The sequence below is a fragment of the Bufo bufo genome, chromosome 1 (genome assembly GCF_905171765.1).
Source record: "Bufo bufo chromosome 1, aBufBuf1.1, whole genome shotgun sequence".
Classification (NCBI taxonomy): Eukaryota; Metazoa; Chordata; class Amphibia; order Anura; family Bufonidae; genus Bufo; species Bufo bufo.
The window spans coordinates 206,460,843-206,483,415 of record NC_053389.1 but is presented as its reverse complement, the minus strand read 5'-3'; positions in this window follow the sequence as shown (position 1 = coordinate 206,483,415).

The following is a 22,573-nucleotide window of genomic DNA, read 5'->3' as shown; positions in this document are numbered from 1 at the left end:
CTTATCCCCCACCTGTGTTCCTGTGTGTTCTCCAGTGTTTACCTGCTCCACCCATGTGTTCCAGTACCTCTAGTTTTCAGTGTGAAGTTCTGTTTACCTAGTTGATCTGTATTGTCTGTGCTACTACCCAGTATCCAGCCTGTTTGCCTTGCCTGAGTCTGCTCACCTCACTGCTTGCAAGCTTCTCCCTGTGTCTTTGTGTTTTTCTTCCACCTGGACTCCAAGTTACCAAAAACCCGTCCAAGTGCCTGTACACACATACCTGCAGGTTTGGTGCGCTTTCTGCATCCTGAGCTTGCATCGGAGACCCTGAACCCAGTGGTTCAGCTGCCAATCACACCAGGATTGTCTCAGGAGGTAGGGGCCTGGTTGTTTCCCCAAAGCGAAGTCCAGATCTCTATATAGAGGTTAAAGGGTGAAGCTCCAGGTTAACACATTTAGGGTTAGCTCTAAGTCAAAATGGTTGGTTGTCACAGTGGGTCAACACTTGCTGATCCGTAACAGGTGGCAATAAAAATACTCCTTACTTCACAAAAAACAAGATTTCTTATGTCGATGGAAGGAAGTTATGGGTCTTTGAAAGCAAAGTCTAAAAATGAAGCTGTTGCTGCCATAATTGGTTTGATCCTTAAAGGGTTAAAATTAAGTACCTCCAATTGCCTGCTTTTTGCTGCTCATCCACAAACTCTCTCGCATTGGGTCCCATTCTCTTCTTTCTCTTGATGTCTTTCTCCAGAGTCTTCTCTCTTCTACTTTTCTTTTCTTCTCATCTTCTTGTCCACTGGTCATAATTTTCCAAAAATCTGGCAGATCAATTGAACTTTCTTCCACTCGCTGCAGTCAACCATTCAAAATAAACAGAAGACTGGGTCCATATAATATGACTGGTATTTCTCGGTTGACATATTTTATTTCTGGCTCTTGAGTGGGGTTTGATAATAGAAAAGTTACTGGATATTAAGACCGTTTGAGAGATAAATCAATGAAATAATCCCTGTTAGGGGCAGTTTTGTCCAATAGTCTATAAAGTCTGTTGTCCAGCTAGTGATTGTATATTTCCTGGTATTAAACGTTACATTATCATTGGCATTCCTGAGAGTTTAGAGGTGTGGACAGGTTCAGCGTCAGCACCCAGCACACCCGGCAAGTTCCGGGGCCCACTGTGCCCGCTCACTCCTGCAGCTGTGTCCTGGTCTTCATTAAACTGCCTGTTCTGAATTCTAGGGCAGCTTACCCCAGCAATGCAGATAATTTTCGCCATGTGCACTGGTGGGGTGGGCGGCCCCAGGACTCAGAACTGGGTAGATGGAGTTAAAGGACCTTTCTGATGTCATCCGCCCATGTGACCAGTGGGGGAGGAGCCAGAGGAGCAGAGAGCTGTTTTCCTGTACAGAGAAGAGCAAGGCTGGAATGTGGTGAGGCCTAGCTGTGTGTGTGTCTGTGTGTGTGTGTGTGTCTGTCCCTGTGTGTGTGTGTGTGCCCCTGTGTGTGTGTGTCTGTCCGTGTGTGTGTGTGCCCCTGTGTGTGTGTGTGTGTCTGTCTGTCCGTATGTGTGTGTGTGCCCCTGTGTGTGTACCTGTGTGTGTGTGTGTCTGTCCCTGTGTGTGTGTGCCCCTGTGTGTGTGTGTACCTGTGTGTGTGTGTGTGTGTCTGTCCCTGTGTGTGTGTGCCCCTGTGTATGTGTCTGTCCCTGTGTGTGTGTGTGTCTGTCCGTATGTGTGTGTGTGCCCCTGTGTGTGTGTGTACCTGTGTGTGTGTGTCTGTCCCTGTGTGTGTGTGCCCCTGTGTATGTGTCTGTCCCTGTGTGTGTACCTGTGTGTCCGTATGTGTGTGTGTGCCCCTGTGTGTGTGTGTACGTGTGTGTGTGTGTGTGTCTGTCCGTGTGTGTGTGTGCCCCTGTGTATGTGTCTGTCCCTGTGTGTGTGTGTGTGTGTCTGTCTGTCCGTATGTGTGTGTGTGCCCCTGTGTGTGTACCTGTGTGTGTGTGTCTGTCCCTGTGTGTGTGTGCCCCTGTGTATGTGTCTGTCCCTGTGTCTGTCCCTGTGTGTGTGTGTGTGTGTGTGTGTGCCCCTGTGTGTGCCTGTCCCTGTGTGTGTGTATCTAAGGCATTGCTTAGACTCCATACCACAGTCTAGCCAGTGCCTAATGGGTTACAGTTTAGACCACCTTCTGGTACATATTGATAATTCTCTTTTAACCCCTTAAAGGGAACCTGTCACCTCTACCATGCTACCCTCACTGAGCGTTTCTAAATGTTCATTGCGTTACCCTAAACATATACATTACACTTTTAATTTCATTTGCAGACAAATTCAATAAGTATTTAGCATTTTTGTACTTCCCGCCTTTTATGCAAATTAACATATAAGAGTCCTATCTTACTTGTGTGACCAGAGAAGAGTCATATTTTCAAGCTCTGACTCATCTCAGGTTAATTTGCATATTTATCAAATCGTTTTTTTTTACACAATAAAAGCACACAGAGCTATGGGGACTGGGTATTGTGGATGTGCTAGTGGCCATCTAGCAACCCATGTCCTCAGCTCTATACACAAAATCCAGGTGACAGGTTCCCTTTAAGGACTCAGCCCTATTTCACCTTAAGGACCAGGCCATTTTTTGCAAATCTGACCAGTGTCACTTTAATTGCTGATAACTTTAAAACGCTTTGACTTATCCAGGCCATTCTGAGACAGTTTTTTCGTCACATATTGTACTTCATGACACTGGTAAAATGAAGTTAAAAAAATTCATTTTTATTTATAAAAAAAATACCAAATTTACCAAAAATGTGTAAAAAATTGCACATTTCCAAGTTTCAATTTCTCTACTTCTATAATACATAGTAATACCTCCAAAAATAGTTATTACTTTACATTCCCCATATGTCTACTTCATGTTTGGATCATTTTGGGAATGATATTTTATTTTTTGGGGATGTTACAAGGCTTAGTTTAGAAGCAAATCTTGAAATTGTTCTGAAATTTTCAAAAACCCAATTTTTAGGGACCAGTTCAGGTCTGAAGTCACTATGCGAGGCTTACATAATAGAAACCACCCAAAAATGACCCCATTCTATACACTACACCCCTCAAGGTAATCAAAACTGATTTTACAAACTTTGTTAACCCTTTAGGTGTTCCACAATAATTAATGGAAAATAGAATTTCACTTTTTTGGCAGATTTTCAATTTTAATAATTTTTTTTAGTTACAAAGCAAGGGTTAACAGCCAAACCAAACTCAATATTTATGGCCCTGATTCTTTAGTTTACAGAAACACCCCATATATGGTCGTAAACCGCTGTACGGGCACACGGCAGGGCGCAGAAGGAAAGGAATGCCATACGGTTTTTGGAAGGCAGGTTTTGCTGGACTGTTTTTTTTACACCATGTCCCATTTGAAGCCTCCCTGATGCAACCCTAGAGTAGAAACTCCATAAAAGTGACCCCATCTAAGAAACTACACCCATCAAGGTATTCAAAACAGATTTTACAAACGTTGTTAACCCTTTAGGTGTTCCACAAGAGTTATTGGCAAATGGAAATGAAATTTCAGAATTTCAATTTTTGGGCAAATTTTCCATTTTAATCCATTTTTCCCAGTAACAAAGCAAGGGTTTACATCCAAACAAAACTCAATATTTATGGCCCTGATTCTGTAGTTTACAGAAACACCCCATATGTGGTCATAAACAGCTGTACGAGCACATGGCAGTGCGCAGAAGGAAAGGAATGCCATACGGTTTTTGGAAGGCAGATTTTGCTGGACTGGTTTTTTTGACACCATGTCCCATTTGAAGCCCCCCTGATGCACCCCTAGAGTAGAAACTCCAAAAAAGTGGCCCCATTTTAGAAAGGATAGGGTGGCAGTATTGTTGGTACTAGTTTAGGGTACATATGATTTTTGGTTGCTCTATATTACATTTTTTGTGAGGCAAGATAACAAGAAATAGCTGTTTTGGCACCGTTTTTATTTTTTGTTATTTACAACATTCATCTGACAGGTTAGATCATGTGATATTTTTATAGACCAGGTTGTCACGGATGCGGAGATACCTAATATGTATACTTTTTTTTTATTTGTTAGTTTTACATAATGATTTCATTTTTGAAGCAAAAAAAATCATGTTTAGTGTTTCCATAGTCTGAGAGCCATAATTTTTTCAGTTTTTGGGCAATTACCTTGGGTAGGGTATGATTTTTGAGGGATGAGATGACGGTTTTATTTGCACTATTTTGGGGTGCGTGTGACTTTTTGATCGCTTGCTATTACACTTTTTGTGATGTAAGTGACAAAAAATGGTTTATTTAGCACAGCGTTTATTTAAAAAAATTTACGGTGTTCATCTGAGGGGTTAGGTCAGGTGATATTTTATATAGCCGGTTGATTCGGACGCGGCGATACCTAATATGTATACTTTTTTTATTTATTTAAGTTTTACACAATAATATCATTTTTGAAAAAAAATATATCATGTTTTAGTGTCTCCATATTCTGAGAGCCATAGTTTTTTCAGTTTTTGGGCGTTTATCTTAGGTAGGGTCTCAGTTTTTTGCAGGATGAGATGACGGTTTGATTGGCACTATTTTGGGGTGCATATGACTTTTTGATCACTTGCTATTACACTTTTTGTGATGTAAGGTGACAAAAAATGGTTTATTTAGCACATTTTTTATTTTTTACATAATGTTTTTGTGTCTCCATATTCTGAGCCATAGTTTTTTTATTTTTTGGGCGATTGTCTCAGGTAGGGGCTAATTTTTTGCGGGATGAGGTGCCGGTTATATTGGTACTATTTTGGTGGGCAAAAGCCTTTTTGATCGCTTGCTGTTGTACTTTTTGTGATGTAAGGTGACAAAAAATTGTTTATTTAGCACAGTTTTTATTTTTTACGGTGTTCATCTGAGGGGTTAGGTCATGTGATATGTTTATAGAGTCGGTCGATACGGACGTGGCGATACCTAATATGTATTTTTTTTTCCCCTATTTTTTCCCAATTCTTTTTAACTTTATTTGGGGAAAATGACGTTTTTGTTTATTTTTACTTGAAACTTTTAATTTTTTGGGGGGAAAACTTTATTTTTGAAACTTTTTTTTTTCACTTTATTTTTTGTCCCACTTTGGGACTTGAACTTTTGGGGGTATATTCCTTCACAATGCATTCCAATACTTCTGTATTGGAATGCATTGGCTGTATGAGTAATACTGTGTGTATTACTCATACAGCTTCCGGGGCCTGTGAGATCCAGGTGGCTGGATCTCACAGGCTCTTCACCGGAAGGCAGCACAGATGCCTCAGGAAGGCATCGCGCTGCCTTCCATGCCATCGGGTCCCCCCCACAGCCCCATGGGGACCCGATGGCACCACCGCCGCACCAGGTAAAAACCGCAATTGACTGCGGTTTGCGGCAATCGCCGACACGGGGGGTCACGGGACCCCCCCAGCGCATTTAGCCGAGGTGCCTGCTCAATGATTTGAGCAGGCACCTTGTCCCGATCACCACCCGCCGGGCGGCGGTGATCGGAACAACACATGACGTACCGGTACGTCATGTGTCCTTAAGGGCTCGGGAAACATGCCGTACCGGTACGTCATGTGTCTGTAAGGGGTTAAACCCCAGTCCATGTCCTCTCAGTACTGGGAATCAGTGGGAGTCATATTAGAAGGTAACAAAAGGTTGGAGCATAACTAAAGGTGGAATTCCCTTTTAATGTCCCCTAAAGGTGGCCACACCTAGAAGTTGGTTGATGATCTCACCATCACACAGGTGTCTATCCATATGTGTGTGTCTGTTCCTCTGTGTGTGTGTGTGTGTGTGTGTGTGTCTGTCCCTGTGTGTATGTGTCCCTGTGTATATGTCTGTTCCTGTGTGTGTGTGTGTCTGTCCCTGTGTGTGTATGTGTGTCCCTGTGTCTGTCCCTGTGTGTGTATGTGTGTCCCTGTGTATGTGTGTCTGTCCTTGTGTGTGTGTTTCCCTGTGTGTGTGTCTCTCCCTGTGTGTGTGTGTGTGTGTCTCCCTGTGTGTGAGTCTGTGTGTGTGTGTGTGTGTGTCTGTCCATGTGTGTGTGTCTGTCCATGTGTGTGTGTGTGTCTGTCCGTGTGTGTGTGTGTTTCCCTGTGTGTGTGTCTCTCCCTGTGTGTGTGTGTCTGTCTCTGTGTGTGTCTGTCCCTGTGTGTGTGTATATGTGTCCCTGTGTGTGGGTCTCTCCCTGTGTGTGTGTGTGTGTGTGTGTCTGTCCCTGTGTGGTGTGTCTGTCCCTGTGTGTGTGTCTGTCCCTGTGTGTATTTGACCATCCCAGTGTGTGTGTCCCTGTGTGTGTGTGTGTGTGTGTGTGTCTGTCCCTGTGTCTGTCCCTCTGTGTGTGTCTGTCCCTGTGTGTATTTGACCATCCCAGTGTGTGTGTCCCTGTGTGTGTGTGTGTGTGTGTGTGTGTCTGTCCCTGTGTCTGTCCCTCTGTGTGTGTCTGTCCCTGTGTGTGTGTGTGTGTCTGTCTGTCTGTCCCTGTGTGTGTGTGTGTCTGTCTGTCCCTCTGTGTATTTGACCATCCCAGTGTGTGTGTGTCTCTCCCTGTGTGTGTGTGTGTCATCATCACCATGCCTGCAGTGTTCCTATGTCTTGGCAGCTGCATGAGGACGTTCTGTGCGGGGCAAGAAGAAGATGGAAGAGAAGGCAGCGCCACCAGCATGGAGTGCCTGGGAGAGGCACAGGGAGGCACACTAAGGACATAGGTAACACTACCACATTATCATCACTAGTGTTATCTGTGGTTTTACATAGAACTGCAGGTAACACTACCACATTATCAGCACTAGTGTTATCTGTGGTTTTACATAGGACTGCAGGTAACACTACCACATTATCAGCACTAGTGTTATCTGTGGTTTTACATAGGACTGCAGGTAACACTGCCACATTATCAGCAGTAGTGTTATCTGTGGTTTTACATAGGACTGCAGGTAAAACTAACACATTATTAGCACTAGTGTCATCTGTGGTTTTACATAGGACTGCGGGTAACACTAACACATTATTAGCACTAGTGTCATGTGTGGTTTTACATAGGACTGTGGGTAAAACTACCACATTATTAACACTAGTGTCATATGTGGTTTTACATAGGACTGCAGGTAACATTAACACATTATTAGCACAAGTGTTATCTGTGGTTTTACATAGGACTGCAGGTAACACTACCACATTATCAGCACTAGTGTTATCTGTGGTTTTACATAGGACTGCAGGTAACACTGCCACATTATTAGCAGTAGTGTTATCTGTGGTTTTACATAGGACTGCAGTTAAAACTAACACATTAGCACTAGTGTCATCTGTGGTTTTACATAGGACTGTGGGTAACACTAACACATTATTAGCACTAGTGTCATGTGTGGTTTTACATAGGACTGCGGGTAAAACTACCACATTATTAACACTAGTGTCATATGTGGTTTTACATAGGACTGCAGGTAACACTAACACATTATTAGCACAAGTGTTATCTGTGGTTTTACATAGGACTGCAGGCAACACTAACACATTATTAGCACTAGTGTTATCTGTGGTTTTACATAGGACTGCAGATAACACTACAACATTTTCTGTACTCAGATAGCCATCACTGCGTTATCTGTGCTGTTACATAGGACTGCAGGGGACATTTACTATATTATCTGTACTCAGAGTGTTATCACTGTGTAAGGGGCCCCACTGAGACTTTACCGCTAAAGGGCCCACATGAGCCTGGAGCCAGCCCTGGGTGTGGGGATACCCTAGTCTAGCTCCCAATTTTTAGGTCTACTGTAATGTCTTTAGTTTGCACATTGCTGTTATCTATACAAAGGCAGGACTGGGTGTATAGGATGGCTTTCAATATCTGAATGTATTCATTTTCTGACATTAGGAAGAAATCTTTAAAAAAAAAACACTCACTGAGCACTTTCATAACATTTTATTACATAATGATTAAGCTTGCTTTGCATTAGACGGATAAATCCTATAACATTTATACTGTATTGATTAGATATGCAGTGAATGCCTGATCAGTGGAGGATGACCACTGGGCACCACCAATCCCAAGAAATGAATGGGCCATGGGGCTTCGTGGCACAACGGCTCAGTTGGCTTCTCCTTGATGCAGCTCCACTCCTGATCTAGCCCAGTGTATGACTTATAACAGTTCGTTAATGTAAAAATTACAGTACTTGGTAAATGAGTGGCGCTGTATAGTGAAGAAACTATAGGGGCCAGTGCATGTCTACATGAAGCCCCCTCGAATGTGGCCAAGTGGTTGTAACCTCCACAAATTAGACATTGATAGCATAGATAGTTAATACTTTATCAGTGTCATTGGTGGGAAGACCTCTTTTTAGGCAGCTGGAGACATTTTTATGCAGTGGTCTCTCCTTCTCTGCTCATAGCTGGGAAAAGCACTCATTGGCAATTTCTGGGAAAAATACAGTAAAATGTTAGGTCATGCCATGTTTATGCCTCCTAGCTTTTTGAGACACAGCCCTTACTCTTCATGCAATTGCTCTGCTAGATTGTCTTCGGCCTGGACGCTTCGGATGTGTCCTTTCTCCTGCAGCTTCTAACAGAACATATGGCTGGTGAGAGTTGAAGATTTAAACTGAGCACATTCAATCAGCTCAGTGAAAAAAAGAAAAGAAGAAACAGCAGGTGGCGCTATACAGATACATTTTATTGAATAGCTCGCTGCCTATATTACATCTTTAATTGCATGCAAATACATGATAAGGTTATTGGGGAATTCCCTCGGGTCCTCTCTCCCTCCCGATAGTCTTATGCCCCTTTTACCTTACCCCTAACCTAAACCCCACCAAGAATGACACGGAGCCGTATATTGGAATTAAATGACCACAGCAGCCTTTTATTAATACAAACATAACATAAAATCCCGTATAAATATATATATAAACATATATATAAACATATAATACCTAGACCTGACAAAGGAGGTCCTAGAAGCCCCGATTCCAGCTGATGCCCCAAACACCCGGTTAAGCCACCTTGCCTCCAGCCGTATCACTCCAGCTCGGAGACACCGAGTGATGGTCACCCCACTGAAACCAACCAACTTTCCACACCTGGGAGTCCAGCCCCACCAATTGAGGCCCTCCCATCCACAAACACCAAGCCCTACCACCGTCTTCCAGGACCTCCTACCGCCACCGACGCGCACCTTGACCCTTAACCTCAAGCTTGCGCGGCCCTCCACACCCCCAAGGCTCGCTCGATCCCTCCTTGCAGACCCAGTGACCACAAATCAATGCCCACCGCATTAAGGTGGACCCCGTCTGCCTTCCAAAACTCACCGACTCCAGGCTCCAAATCAAAATTCTGTACCACAACTGCCCCATTCCGCGCCACAAATTTTCCAACCGCCCTGTTGACTTTAATCCGGGCCTTGTTTATCCTTTCAACCGATCGCGCCTCACGCCAACGCCGTCTGGGGACTATATCCGACCACGCCACTACCATCCCGGGAAACAACGACCACAGCCGTAACAGGTCAAACTTCACGTCCCTAATTAACTCTCTCACCGGCTTCATACCTAAATCGTTCCCTCCCGCATGCGGCACCAATACATCCAGAGGCCTATCCAGCTGAACAAAATGGTGAACCTCCCTCAAAATCCCCCCCCCCCACAACATAACCCGATAACCCAGCCAGCGGACGGCCGCCACCTCCCTATCAAAGCCCAACTGACGACCGTTTGGCCTCACATCCGCCCTCAACGCCCCCCAAAAAACAAATGAATGACCGTTAATCCACACCAGAGCCGGGGGAACACCTGAAACGAAACAAGCAAAAACAACCGCATTAATACCAAGGCCCTCAACCTGACACCCTCACAGACCGCCCAAACGCACATATGAACGAAATCTACCTGATTCCCACCAGCCAATTCTCTTAATAACCTCCTCGCTCATACCCAGGCGGGCTGCTTCCGTCGCTGCCCCAATCCGAAACGGGTGACCCGTATAACACCTCGGATCCACCCCCAACTCCCCCAAGCACTTTTTCAATACCGCCACGAACTGGAATCTGGAAAAATAGACCCGTCCGCATGCCGCAAAAACGGGGCCGCTCCCGCCCCCCTGCCACCACGATACTCCCTCAGACAACCTACCAGGCACATTAAGCAACCCGGCACCTCAAACAGGCAAACACTACACCCTCGCCCCTCCTGATCCATTTTAGACCTGCGCAACCGGACCACCACCCTGTCTTGTAATACCTCCACATCCTCATCCCTTAACCCCCCGGCACAACTAACACTCCTACTAACCAATTCCCCCAACCTAAACGCCCTGAAAAACGCCAGTCAAAATGCCGCCTTAAACAAGCTTACCTCTAACCCCGATCTACAGACCACCTCCAACCGTCCCCCAAGACTCAACAACAGCTCAAACGAGACTGGCAACCACCTGTCCTCCGTCCGACCACCCCGCCGCCAACCCTTCAACACCTGCCGCACCATAAAGGCCTTGGTACAGTCCACCAGCCCCCGCCACTTGAAACCAAAAGCCAAACCTGACATGCACTTATTCACCTGAGCCACTGACCACCCCTCTTCCTTTTTTTCCCCCCAAAACAACACCAAGGGCACCTCGCCCGCATCCACCCCCTACACCAAGCATGCCACACCAACTCACCCAACTATCCCAAGCTCCCTTATATGCCGCCCACGTACTGTCCGACAGCGAAGCCCTGAATAACCTACTCACAGTACCTCCAAGATCTCCCACAGCAGCCCCGGACACTCCAACCCGGTGACCTCCACCTCTGGCGCCAACTGCTGAAAATGCTTCCACTGCAAACGAGAAAGAGCATCCGCAATACCGTTAGAGACCCCCGGCACATGAACCGCTACCACCCACACATTTAATGCTAAACAATGCAAAACCATATGCTGCAGCAACCTAACCACCGGAGGGGATGAAGCCGACAAGCTATTAATAACCTGCACCACCCCCATGTTGTCACAATGAAACCTTACCTTTTTATTGCGAAACATATCCCCCCACAACTCCAATGCTAACACGATAGGAAAAAGCTCCAACAATGTCACATTCCTAACCCAACCTTTTACCCCCCACGACTCAGGCCAGCGATCCGCACACCACTGCCCGTTGCAATAGACCCCGAAACCAATCCCCCCTGCCGCATCAGAAAACAAATCAAAGTCCACATAATCCACGGCATCCCCCAAAACCAACGCCCTCCCTTTGAACTCTGCCAAAAACGTAGCCCACACATCCAAATCCCGTCGCAGCTCACGCCCCAACCTAATAAAATGATGCGCTGCCGTCACCCCCGCGGTCGCTGCCGCCAACCGCCTGCAAAATATTCGACCCATGGGCATAATGCGACACGCTAAATTCAATTTCCCCAACAACGATTGCAAATCCCGCAAATGAATCTTAACCGACCTACTCGCCCTGTCAACCTCCGCCCGCAAATCGCACAACTTATCCTCCGGCAACCTACACTCCATAGCCAACCTTGCCCGCCGCGGACATCTGCCCTCCGGCGCTGAGCTGGATGCGCCCGCTACCTCCCCACCAAGCAGGCCCACCACCTGCGCTTCTAACCATTCCGGTCCCCGCGACTCCGCCGCCTCCCTCAGCCTATTCAGGAGGGCCTCCATCACAAGTGAGTGTGCGCACCTTACCCTAAGTTTTTCCTCACCAAAATGGCGCCCACTTTCCCGCTTCACCCCTTAAAAACCTAAACCTCTGCCCCTCTTTTAATTCGGCCCCCTTCCTCACTTAACCTTTTCCTGCCCTCTCCCCACCCGCTTACTAACTCAGCCATCCCCTCGTCCCCCAAACCTATCATGACAGCCTCCCCTTAGGCTGGCGCTCTAGTTCGGCTGTACTAAAGTATTCAGATCCGGGTGCTGGTTTGAAAACTGTAGAATATGCTTCGTGACACAACTCTTTTAATTGTCTGTATGGTGCTTAGTGTAGCATTAGTGCCAACCTTTATATCCTTTTTCCATGATGTTTGTTCAGTTGTATTATTCAAAGTTAGGGCAAATTTTCAAGGCCCAATTCCCATGATAGTGATTGGGAAAGAAGTGTTAGTTCCTCATCATTCATCTCCATTTACAGCCAATCTCTATGGAGATGAACAATCGCTGCTACACATTTCCGTGAGCTCCATCCAGGTTCAAGTCTGTCCAAACTTTATGTCTGGATTTTAAATTATGTACTTTGATTATGCGATCTGGATGTGTTATTTAAGGCTACTTTCACACTAGAGTTTTTACTGGATCCGGCAGGGTTCAGCAAAAACGCTTTCGTTACTGATAATACAACCATTATGTTATGAACGGATCCGGTTGTATTATCTTTAACATTGCCAAGACGGATCCGTCATGAACTCCATTAAAAGTCAATAGGGGACGGATCTGTTTTCTATTGTGGCAGATTGTGGCAGAGAAAACTGATCCGTCCCTATTGACTTGCATTGGGGGTCATGTCATCTTGCTCTGCATCCCAGGACGGAAAGCAAACTACAACATGTTGCGATTTGCTCTCCGATATGAGAACGGAACAGAATGCATTTTGGAGCATTCAGTTCAGTTCAGTTTTGTCCCCATTGACAACGAATAGGGACAAAACTGAAGCGTTTTTTTTCTGGTATTGAGACCCTATGACGTAACTTTTGAGCCTTATATATTGGCTCCTGAGAAGTAATGTCTCGAAAGAATCTGGCCTAAAGGTGAAACTTGAGTCGGGCAATGGAGGCAGAGTTTAGAGTTATATTGTTACATGCAATTCATTTTCTGGCTGTCTGGGAGTATGGCTAATCACCTTTACAGAACCCTAAAGGGGAAACTTCTGTCAGAAAGGGTTTTTTAACAATTATTTTTTGAATTTTTGCCTATTTTTCTTATTATACTGCACTACTTTGCCAACAGGGGTGTAACTACCATAGTGGCAGACAGTGCGACTGCTATGGGGCCCAGGGCAAGAGGGGGCCCAGTCTTAGTTGGTATTATCCCCTCTTTTACTGGGGGTGAAAACTTGGTCAGGACTCTACCCTCTAAAGGAACAACTTTTAGCAAATGAGGCAGTGGAAAAAAAGGGTAATTGAAAGGGGTTTATGCGGAAACTCCTCTGTCCTGTGTGGGGAGTCTGGTTTGATCCTTGCTATGGGGCCCTTACTTCTCTATGTACGCCACTGTTTGCCAATGAAAATTAAATACAACCTATTGTCCTTCTGAAGCAGTCAGAACATAGAGATTAAATCCCTATATAAAGAGGTAATCCATTGTAAGTTTACTGCTGATGTGAGAGGAATATGTTATCTGCTAGTATAATAGATGTAGGATTGGAAACAGTGGCGTACCTACCATATAGGCAGACCACGCAGCTGCTATGGGGCCCGTGAGAAAGAGGGGCCTGAAGTGGAGGAGAGGCCCCGCCACCTAATTGCTCCTGTCTATCTTTCTAAAGCTAAAGGACCTTTGATGATGTCATCACAGGTCCTGTAAGGGAACTGCACAGTGTAAAGTGTAGTTCCCAGGTTAGAACAGTGCATCTGCCAGGACCTGTGATGACATCATCACAGGTCCTTCAACCCCTAACAGCAAATATTAGAAGTTCACAATCAGCTCTGCATCGATCTATACAGACTGGAATGAAGTGGTAAGAGGAGGTCCTCCACTTCTCATCATTTACACCCCATGCCCTGTTTTTACTAATTGCTCACTCATGTATAATACTTCAGACAGTTACAGTGACCACTACCTTATGTACCTCACACACACACAGTGACCATAATGTATAACTGACCACATATATTTCTGTAAACACTGCATCTACAGTATTATACCTTTTATGTCTCACATCAATACACTGCGCTGTATATATATATATATATATATATATATATATACATATACACACACACTGCATATATTACACAGTATTATAGATGCAATATGTACAGATATATAGTATATACAGCAGTGTATTGATATGTGAGGGACGAGGTATAATAGATGCAGTGTGTACAGGTATATAGTATATACAGTAGTGTACTGATATGTGAGGAATGAGGTATTATATATGCAGTGTGTACAGATATATAGTATATACAGCAGTGTACTGATATGTTAGGTATATAATAGATGAGGTGTGTACAGGTATATAGTTTATACAGCAGTGTACTGATATGTGAGGTATGAGGTATAATATATGCAGTGTGTACAGATATATAGTATATACAGCAGTGTACTGATATGTGAGGTATGAGGTATAATATATGCAGTGTGTACAGATATATTGTATATACAGCAGTGTACTGATATGTGAGGTACGAGCTGTCAATACACTGCTGTATTTACTATATACCTGTACACACTGCATCTATTATACCTTGTACCTCACATATGAGTACACTGCTGTATATACTATAGATCTGTACACACTGCATCCATTATACCTTCTACCTCACATATTACACTACTGTATATACTATATCCCTGTACACACTGCATATATTATACCCCCGTACCTCACATATAAGTACACTGCTGTATATATACTATATACCTGTACACACTATATATATTATACCCTGTACCTCACATATCAGTACACTACGGAATATACTATATACCTGTACTGATATGTGAGGTACGAGGTATAATAGATGTAGTGTGTACAGGTATATAGTATATACAGCAGTGTACTGATATGTGAGGTATGAGGTATAATATATGCAGTGTGTACAGATATGTAGTATATACAGCAGTGTACTGATATGTGAGGTATGAGGTATAATATATGCAGTGTGTACAGATATATTGTATATACAGCAGTGTACTGATATGTGAGGTACGAGCTGTCAATACACTGCTGTATTTACTATATACCTGTACACACTGCATCTATTATACCTTGTACCTCACATATGAGTACACTGCTGTATATACTATAGATCTGTACACACTGCATCCATTATACCTTGTACCTCACATATTACACTACTGTATATACTATATGCCTGTACACACTGCATATATTATACCCCCGTACCTCACATATAAGTACACTGCTGTATATATACTATATACCTGTACACACTATATATATTATACCCTGTACCTCACATATCAGTACACTACGGAATATACTATATACCTGTACTGATATGTGAGGTACAAGGTATAATAGATGTAGTGTGTACAGGTATATAGTATATACAGCAGTGTACTGATATGTGAGGTATGAGGTATAATATATGCAGTGTGTACAGATATATAGTATATACAGCAGTGTACTGATATGTGAGGTATGAGGTATAATATATGCAGTGTGTACAGATATATTGTATATACAGCAGTGTACTGATATGTGAGGTACGAGCTGTCAATACACTACTGTATATACTGTATACCTGTACACACTGCATCTATTATACCTCGTACCTCACATATGAGTACACTGCTGTATATACTATATATCTGTACACACTGCATCTATTATACCTTGTACCTCACATATTACACTACTGTATATACTATATCCCTGTACACACTGCATATATTATACCCCGTACCTCACATATCAGTACACTGCTGTATATATACTATATACCTGTACACACTGCATATATTATACCCTGTACCTCACATATCAGTACTCTACGGAATATACTATATACCTGTACACACTGCATATATTATACCTTGAACCTCACATAACAGTACACTGCTGTATATACTATACATCTGTACACACTGCATTTATTATAACTCTTTTGTGTGCCAGGGCTGTTTTGTAATCCCAATCCGGCCCTGATGGTAAAAATTACAAAGCTCAGCAGCAAGAATAGGGAGAGGCCTGGAATGGGTAGTAGAAGGGGCTATAAAAGGGGAATGGGGGCCCAATTTAGATTCTTGCTATGGGGCCCAATGATTTCTATGTACGCCCCTGATTGGAATAACAATTTAAAGATACCCACGGGAGAGCATTGCATTGATAAGTGTATTGTATGATTCTCTGAGTCAACTGACCTTCTTCTCTCTCTGGCTGGAGTGAATGGTCAAGTGAGACTTCTGCCATGCTAAAAGTCCAAACAAAGGAGGAAGGTAAGCACCAGGGCAGGAGGTAGAATACTTGTAGTAACTTAAAAAAATGATATCCAGAAAACTATCCACCTGTTTTTGGAAAACAGTACATAGATTATAGGCTGTTAATATGTGAGGAGAAAAAGAATGATAGTAGTGTCCCTTTAACCAGTTGGGAGTTGATTGTCCACTGGATTGTCTTTCTCCTAAACAGAAGAAGATGGTCTGTTAAATTTTCTCACAGAAGTGTAGTGCTTAATACTGGAATCAGCTGATGGGAACTGTCAACTTTGCTAGGATCAGAAGAGGTTGTTTCTGGTTGATTTGTATCTGGATCACCGGGCAACTGCAACAATTGTTTACTTCATTTATTGATTTTGGAGGGTGTTTAATATGGATAGACTAAGAACTACTTGCTCTTTAATGTGTTTAGGGAGTCTAACTGCAAAAAATGCAACAGTTAGAAGTATTAGTTGCTTCGACAGTTGGGCAAACCAAACAGAGATGATACACTTCAGAGTTTTGTGTCACTCCATTGTTGGTCTGCACATGAGACGGTATAAAGTGGTTCTCTGGGAATGACTCTGGCACTTGTATATACTACATATTTTCCTGTCAGGTTGCTCAGCCCTGATAGCATATTGTAGGTAGGAAGGAATTCTTACTATCTATTGTAGAGCAGTGTAGAGAGACCTTGCCCTCTCACCCCTTCGCAGTTCTGGACATGGAGCCAACCAGTCTTATTCTAGTTTCAGAAATGTTCACCTTTTATGGCGCAAGGAACCGTCACAACCGGTATGTGTAGAAGGATCTTCTCAATCATAAATGTTTACTTTATTTATTTTATTTATTATTTTTTTATTTTTTTTAATCATTTTATTGATCGACTTTAATAAATAAGAAGATCCTTCAACAAACGCTTGTTGTGACAGTTCCTTGCACCAAAAAAGGTGAACATTTCTGAAGCTGTATCTGTCCTTTTGGAAGATTGGGCACCTCAGTCTCAAGTCAATCCACCTATGGGAGCATACCTTACAACTAGGATACTTCATCTGAATAAGGGTCCATTCACACGTCCGTAGTGTATTGCGGATCCGCAATACACCCGGCTGGCACCCCAATAGAACTGCCTATTTTTGTCCGCAATTGCGGACAAGAATAGGACATGTTCTATTTTTTTCCGGAGCCACAAACCGGAAGATCGGGGGCGAGCTGCGGAAATGCAGATGCGGACAGCACACTGTGTGCTGTCTGCATCCATTCCTGCCCCATAGAGAATGAATGGGTCCGCCCCCATTCCGCAATTTGCGGAACGGATGCAGACCCATTCTGCGGACGTGTAAATGGACCCTAAGCCTACAATAGAGTTGCGCTTATTCCAGCACAACCTAACAAGGTGAGCCTCCAATGTGGAGCCTGTGTCATTCAGGGAGGTTTCCTGGACGTACTTACCCTATGTTGCACCTCTAATCCCTGTTGTTACAGTGATTCTTGCCTTCCTATTGAATACTTACTCACATTGTAAGACAGCTTGCTGGTGGCCATTTTAAAACATTCCTGGAGTACCCCTTTAAAGAGGTTTTCTGACTGAAAACAGACTTAAAGGGAACCTGTCACCTCTACTGTGCTACCCTCACTGAGCGTTTCTAAATGTTCATTGTGTTACCCTAAACATATAAATTACACTTTTAATTTAATTTGCAGACGAATTCAATAAGTATTAGGCATTTTTGTACTTCCCGCCTTTTATGCAAATTAACATAAAAGAGTCATATCTTACTTGTGTGACCAGAGAAGAGTCATCTGACTCGTCTCAGGTTAATTTGCATATGTAGCAAATCGGTTTTTTGACACAATAAAAGCACACAGAGCTATGGGGACTGGGTATTGCGGATGTGCTAGCGGCCATCTAGTAACCCATGTCCGAAGCTCTATACCCAAAATCCAGGTGACAGGTTCCCTTTAAGTGTCTCAAAATAGTGCCAAAACACCAGTCATTGTTTTCGTGGTCCTCTGACACGTCCTGCTGTCATCTTGGCGTTACATTCATGTGGGAATGAGACAGGCCATCAATATCTATTGAGGAGGGGTCTGGAGCAGCACTACATTTATGAGCTCTGTCCACTACACAATGGACGGAGCTGTGTCCTTACTGCGCCAATTCCAGCACCAGACCTATAACTAAACAGCTGATCGGCAGAACCCAGATGATCAGATGTGATTTCTGACAGCTGTGACCATTTCCGTTTTCCTCCCATATTGACTTTCTATAATGCTAGTATAGTGAATTTAAGCAGGCCCAGATGTTGATCATCGGTCCCCTGTGTCTGTAATACAAAGTCTCAGCACTTCCCTTGTTGTACATGGTATATGAAGGGTGATATTTGTCTTCTGCTATGTAAAGCTAACTCCTCTCATGGCTCCCTGTGACTGAGCAGTTTGCTTTTCCCTCATTCTTATCTAAGACTAATCTGGGCAGGACAAAGACTTGATATGTGTATCATATATTCACATGTATGTTTACATAGTGCACTGCCCATAGCAAACTGTAACACATGAGCAATGTCATAAAACATTTACACTGTGCTTCTCACAGACATCTGCGGGTGCCGTGCCATTCAGAGGTTTGGCAGAGCCGACTCTGTGAGAGCAGTGCCAGTGCCATGAAGGCTCCATTCACATCTGTCTCATAGTTTCCATTTTTGAACATATAATGCCATCTGTCAGGGTTCTGTCAAAGTCTCCCCATCATTATGACCACAAGAATAGGGCTTCATGGAACACTATTTGCAGAAAGTATAAAAAAGTCAGACTCTGTAAGAAACATTTACTAAAGATGTCTACCGTTGTGCCACATATAATTGAGGTATACCTACATGAAACACCCTATGTCTGAGGGTGCGGGGCTGCGGGTGACATGGTGGAGACACACTCTATAGTACTGTGGGGGCTTGTATGGGGAGGGCAGAGGAAGCAGAGTCCAATACATGTTTTTTGCTGATCGGTTGCAGACCTATTCCTCTCAATGGGGCCATGTGCTGTCCGTATCTGCACGTCCATGCTGTGGCCCCGCCAAAAAATAGAACATGTCCTTTTTTGTCTGTTTTGTGGACAAGGATAGGACATTTCTACAGAAGTTAAAATAAAAAATGGGTGGTTTGCCCTCTGCCAGGATCCACGGTTTGTGTACCACAAATCACTTACAGCCGTGTGCATGAGGCCTTATTTGATACATTTTCATATTCTCAGTGGAATAACTACAAAATGTGCCCACAAAACACGGGTAAAGATTTAATAGTGGTAGGACTGGCTGAGGAGTGACCGCTACACCCATCAGCAGTATTGCAGAGATGATACATGCCAAACTTTGAATCTGGCACAAAAGGCTCCACAATGGAATCTGTACCTCATGTGGAATAGGACTGTTACTAATCCAATTCCAAATGGAACATCTCTAGTTTGAAATTTCACGGTCCAGTGCTTGACATGAAGCACAGAAGGCTCCAGCTACGTACCAACGTTTGTCATCTGAAAATGTTAGATTTTAAGGGAGTCTGTCACCCCAATCCCGAGCTATTGCCTGTAGTAATATATGAGTAATACTGCAGATAAGGAGTCCAAATTGCAACTGTCAGAGTTTGAAGCTGTGCTGAAATACATTGTCAGGACCGCTGTGCATGCGCTGTCAGGACACCTCTCCATTATGTTAGCGCTGTACTTTGAGTGCTGACAATAGAAGGATTGGGAGCAGTAGGAAAATAAAAAAAATGTGTCTTGACTCTTTATGTGCAGTCTTCATGTATTACTGCAGAAAACAGTCCAGAATTGTGGTGACAAATTCCCTTTAACTGTTTGGCAACTTGCATACAATTATTGTTGTATCTCCAATGGAGGCAGCCTACCAAAGTGCTAAGGAACACATGGGATAAGGCCATCACTAATACAGTGGCTTTGGTTTTGCCATATGCATTCACATCCTCTTGTACAGTAAGGACCCTGTAGGAACAAGAGTGGTGAAACAGTGATGGAGGTATTGAGCTGGGGTCTACAGTGGACACAGCAAGCGCAATAGTAGGTGGCACCCTATTAGTGGGCAGCGCAGCAGGACCAATATCAATGCAGTAGAACATTATGGGCTAGCTGTAGATGAAAGAAACCTTGAAGGTTTAGGCAGGATGAAGAGGAAAGAATGCAAACAACTACACTTCTGATTTTTGGGAGAGAAATTTTAGGGAGTAAGTAGGTAGGAAGGGGTAAAATTTGGCTTTTGCTGTGGTTCCCTTTTTTTTTATTTTACCAACGATTGCAAAGCTGCACCCAGCTTCCATGGAACTTGTGACCAACAGATGTATGAGCTTATTTCTATGGACCTTTACACCCATCTGAGTATAGACCCAATTTAAACCAGAAAATGGAAATATATGAAGGTGACACATGGTCATTCATGTAGTGACTGTCAGTGTCTACATACTACAGCCATCTAAATTACTAAATGCAGAAAAGGTGTCTTAAGTAGGTCTGTAAAGTATGTAAAAAACAAAAGTGTTTTTTCTACCAAGCTGACAGGTTTGACATCATTTTTGTCTTCCTACTCTGTCTCTGCAAGTCATTTCAAAAAAGTCAATAAGCAAGTTTATTGACAAATCCTGCTTCAGGCATGGCCTAGAAAAATGTTGCAAAATGATTTTTTTCATGATAAAATAATGCCATGGGGTATGTTGCTTAGTACATGCTTGGCATTCTAAAATGATGGCCAAATACCGTAATATACTATTTGGAAAGGGGCCGTTGATGGGAGACAATGCCTTTCACCTCTTTCCGGCTTATCTTGAGCTGTGCTCCGGCAAAAGGCCACTACTGTTTTACCTGATCTTGAGCAGCAGTTGGAGAAGAGGTCACAGCTGACTTTTGCAGTGGGGCCCTATAATTTCTTAATAAGCCTCTATTACCAATGATTTCATGGAGCTTGTGAGCAACAGTTTTGTGAAATTCTCACAAAGGCATAAACTGACTGCAAACATGCCTCCAACTTCCATGAAGCTTGTGAGCAATAGTTACATGAAATGCTCATTAAAATGCATTAACGGTACATGTGTCTCAGTGTATTCCCAAGGACGGTTGTGCTACAGAAGGTCTGTGTATAGTCCCAAGGGCTGGAAAAACTCATCAAAAACTCATGTGGGAGTTGTACATGTATGGCATTATAAAATGATGTCCAAACACAATAATGTACACGAGTTGTTGAGAGGAGTCACCAAACTTCTTCCCTTTTCCGACTATCTGCTCCACACCAGGCACACAGGGGTATAGGGCCCCTAGTCGCCCACCCCCTGCACAAGTGGCACATAACACAGTAGACTTACTGCAGTACATACATATATTCAATATACAGCACCTCAACCAGCCTATGTTCATATAAGAAACTTGATAGATTATTAAAGAAACTCCCCAGTTTATTATTATAGACACGATCAGAGCTGAGAGGACTTCTAGGTATAGAGGAAAGCTGGCCAGTATCCTCTTCTCCTCAGGACCTACCTTCCCAAAGTTGCTGCAGGGACCCCCATATTCAATCATCTGGTAGCATCTTGCTGCTGTGTGTGCAGGTAATATTTGAATGTATCCGTACGGTAGGCCCCCAAAATAAATTTTACTGGTGGGCCCTAGGCACCCCAGTCCGACACTGGTTCTGACAATGGCATCTATAATCCCATCACTACCCCCTGTGATACAATCATGGGATGCTGATGGGTAATTAAGGAAAGGGCCCTTTGAACAGATCATCACTAACCAGCAATGATCTGGCGATGTAAATTCACCGCTGATTACCCGTTGAATGAGCAAAACGCTTGTTCATCGGGTGATCGTATCTTTTGTGCAGCACAAGAGATCATCGTTTCCCAGTGGCAGATTGTGCAGTGTAAACACGATCTGCTGCTGGGAAGCAACAAGACTGTATGGGAAAGAGCAATGGAATTAGCGATCGCTCCTCCCCATATTCCGGAGGAGATCGCTGCATGTAAATGTACTGGTCTCCTCCACCAGCGATCAGCAGATGATCTGCCGTCCTCTGTAAAGGGACCATAACACTGGCAGCTATAATACACTGCAATACAAACGTTTGGCTATGTCCACATCTCTCTTTGGAATGCTGGTGTTCAGTTCCGGTAAAGGAAAAGAATACTGGAATTGCCGTATCCAGCATATGCCGGAGATCGTTGGAGCCTGACAGATCCGATTCACTACAATGAGGTCTGCTGGGTTTCAGGTATAAATACCAGGTACAGCAATTCTGGTATTCTGGTCCTATGCTTTTTTTATAGCACGGTAAATGCCTAAAATAAATCCCAAAAAACGGTGAAAATATGATAAAAATTATTCAATATGTACCCCCAAATTGATTCCTATAAAATCCACAAAAAGTTATGACTCCGGGTGTACATAGGAGGAAAACAACTT